We start from the raw sequence: 4172 nt of genomic DNA on the forward strand, positions 1-4172 counted from the left end.
AAATGGTTGTTGTTATTAGACAGAAGAGAATGCCAACGGCGTAGTAGAGGAGAGAGAGTGCACAGTGTTAAGTTGTTTTGAGTTTCTCTTTTTTTGACTTTTGGTGCCATTCATTGTGTGCTGTGTGCTGTGTGCTGGTCCCTCCCAGCCGTAAGTAAAGGCAATTAGCTCCGCTGGGAGCCTCAGACAACTTTTTTTTTACTTAATGATATCTCTTTTCAGAAATAATCTCAACATATAAACATCTTTTTTAACAATAATTCAAACTTTAAGTTGTCACGTGACAACAGATTAAGTGTATGTGTTTAGAAATCTATCTGCTTAATCCCAATACTTATAAACTTTCAGATGAAAGTTTCAACACAGTTATTTTAAAATATTTGCTTTAAAACACATAATTTTTTCGTTCAATGTGATTCCAACGCTAATTACATAATCCTTATTTAACCTAGCTGAGAGATTGAGAACACCACACCTCTCTTTCTCTCTGCTTTACCTTCCTTCAGTATTCTCTTTCAATTATCATTTGATCACTTCCTCTCCTACTGCGTCCTAAACAACCATACATGATTCCCTCTTCAATATTCTTCAACTGTATAAATTTAAGGGAAAATAAATAAATTCCAAACCAATAACTTCTTCTTCTGAACTTCCAACTCCCGAGTTCTCTCCAAATTTAATGTTCCGGATCCCAAAAAAATGCCAAATATCACCTTTTAGTTCTTTCTGGCTTTTAATTATATTACTTCATCGTTATTGTCATGTATGCATATAATTTCTTCCCTTTTCCTAATTAATTCTTCACTACATAAAGTTTTCCACTTTCATTTTTTTTTAAGTTCTTGATACGATGCTTGATTCTTGAAAGTTCTCCTTGATTATTTTAAGGGGAAGTGAGGAACCAAACCGAATCTACCTGTGTTATGAAATACAATTGTTAGAACTGAGATAACTTTTTATATGTATTTTTATCATTCCACGTAAAAAACATTAAATTATATTTTTTTATGCATGACATGCCTTATGAGGTTTTGTGTCAAATTAAATTATATTTTTTCTTTAATTAATTATTCACTAAAATATATTTTTAATTGCATTAATTAATTTGAAATATATTTAAATAAAAAGTTTAAGTTCCTCTATTTGTATATTTTATTTATACTTATATTATCATTAAAATAAAATAAAATATGTATTTTTAAAATTATATTTTTCACATTTTATATATAATTAAAAATAATGATATAATGTATGAAATATTTATTTGATTATTATATATGAGTGAATAAAATTAAATTCTAATTTTTTACAATTTTTGGGACTGTAAAAGATATTCTTGATTTTTCTTCATTTTTAGTATGAATAATAACGTGCTTTGGCAAAACAAGAAAGCTAAATCAGTCCAAATGTGTGTAAGTTCCCCTAAACACAAATGATTGCAATATCAAAACAAGCACATGTGATATTTATTAATAAGAAGTAGCAGGTACCTAGGAGATTAGTACAAAACAATTAATTATCAGTTTTTTTTTTCAATTGTCGATTAAATTCAAATGAAACAAATTTAATATGCAGTTTTGCTACCCACAGAGTTAAGAAATTTCCTTAAGAAGATAGAAAGATGGTATTTTATAGACTTGTTAAATGTGGATAAACCATGTAACTTGGGGCAATAACAAGAAAAATTGAAATTAAAACAAGTTGAAGTATGTAACAAAGAACAAGTTGACACAACATATGCAATTAAGCATAACCGATGATTTAGCTTCTCTCGTGCCCGTGGTTGACCTTTCATTCGGTACTTATTCATTAATTCAATCACAATATTATGTGTCTTTTTATGCAATGTTTTTAAAAGCAGACCAATAATTGAATATGCCAAAGTATTTGTTTAAGATTTAATAGTTGAATTTTAATTGAATGCCTTGTATTAATAAAATTAATAAAATTATTATTATTATTATTATTATTATATAAATAATACTAAAAACGTGATATCATAATTTTATAATATTAAAAATTAAAATTAAAATATAATTTTATAGATTCTTAACAAGGTAAACATAAAAATACATATTCTAAAAAAAGGTAAACAAAAAATTTGAAATAAAATATATAATAATACTTAACTTTAAGTTTCAACAATATAGCTGTAAAAAAAATTCAACAATATACACCGATGTTTATTAATAATAACGAGTTTATATTTAGAATGAAAAAGAAAATGACAAATACTTTGAGTTGATTTATTTTTTATCTTTTCAAAACAAAATCAAAATAACATTCTATTAAGCCTTTTTCATTGACCAATTGTGAACTATTTTTTTGTTGATTTTTTTTTTCTCATTTTGATCAACTTTATTGATTTTAACCCGGTTTTTTACATGTTGGTTATGTGGTTTCTTTAAACCAGACACTCGTTCTCGGATTGTTATTGAACCACTTGTAAATATTAATCATGTAAGTTTTACATGAAATGTCCTCTCATCAATGTGACAAACTGCATTAAAGATTTCACATAAACTACGATATACTCAAATAAAAGTATAAAAGCGAGGGATTGTTCTCACTTTACAAGCCAATTTTATAAGATTGAGTTAGACTCAATCCTACATTCTTAGTATTGAGAAAAATTCAAGTTTTCCATCCGTTAGATAATGCCAAGATACAACATATAAGTGACAATAACTCTTACCTTATGAGTTATCATGAATCTATTAAGCCTACCATTCACCATATTATCTATGCACTAAGTTCAAAAGTGGTGGACATGAGGGGTGTATTGGCCCAAGCTACACATCGGTCTAAGGTAATATCAAGATAAAATATGTAAGTGGGGACATCCCGCATCTTACAAGTCAATTTTGTAAGATTGAATTAGATTTAAACTGACATTCTAAGATATTATCAGAACTTATTATAGATCTATTAAAGGTTTATTCAACATATTATTCACGTATTAAGCCCAAAAGTTATGGACACGAGAAAATATATTAAAAAAATAAAGTCTAACATTAATTATAGATAGTATCAAAATAAATATATAAATGAGGGACAATCTTAATTCTATATGTTTGTGAATAAATTTGGAGTTCTAATCAAAGCCCTCAAATTGAATTTAGAAAACATCAAATGTGCAGCAAGATAAATTAAAATATCATGATCGAATAGTAGATATTTTTGCACAAGTGTGGGAGCGAAAGAGTGAGAAACCTCAATCTGTAAATTATTTGATTTGATTATGCTTTGAAAGAATTACATTCTATTTTTTGAGAAAGTAATTGGAAACTGATCAGAAGATTAATTACTGTTTAGAACAGTATTTTGCTTTGTTTCCAATTATTGTGTTGAGAGAACAGCTTGCTAGTGTAAAAAAGTGAAGTAAACAAAAAATAAATAACAAACTAGCGTGGTTTATATGTTTACCTTTTCATATATAGTTATGCTTCTTGACAGCAGAAAGCAAACATGTCCTTGTCTCTTTGATGGCTGAATATATTGTTAGCAGTAGCATTTTAATACTGTAGACTGTACAATTAATTGAAATTGCTGCTAGCTAGCTCTATACGAAATAGATGGCTATGTTTATGAAAAGTAAGTATCATGTGGTCCAGTGTGTGATCTATGTGCCTATTTCTATGGGTTGGGCAAAGTCTCCAATCACCATAAATTGCACATTTGCATCAATGATATAGACAAGCAAAAAGATTAACATTGTCATACTCAAGTTGTAGAAGTGGTAGAAACATAGGGAAGAGAGAATCAAACAAACTGGTTGCTAAGCCTTCGCAAGAGATGAATGGAGTCTAGTCACAGTTCAATTACAATTCTATATGCACGTTAACTCCCATTTACAATTGTGATACCCTTTATTGTTTCTTTTGGCACACTCTTTGTAATAAATTATTTTGACATCAACAAATTATAAATTATTTTAGACATACTTTTTGAAATAATTATCATAAAATTCAATAATTTTATCATATATAATTAACAGTATAATTTTAAAAATTGTTTTCCAAACATTCTACTACTACAATAATAATAATAACAACATGCTTTTAGATAATAAAAAATACATAAAAGATGGACATCACCATAAATATATTCTTATATTATAAATTATAATACAGAACTTAATCCATATTCTTGTTCTTCCTATTTTCTCAATT

This window comes from Glycine max, chromosome 16 (assembly GCF_000004515.6).
Source record: "Glycine max cultivar Williams 82 chromosome 16, Glycine_max_v4.0, whole genome shotgun sequence".
Lineage (NCBI taxonomy): Eukaryota > Viridiplantae > Streptophyta > Magnoliopsida > Fabales > Fabaceae > Glycine > Glycine max.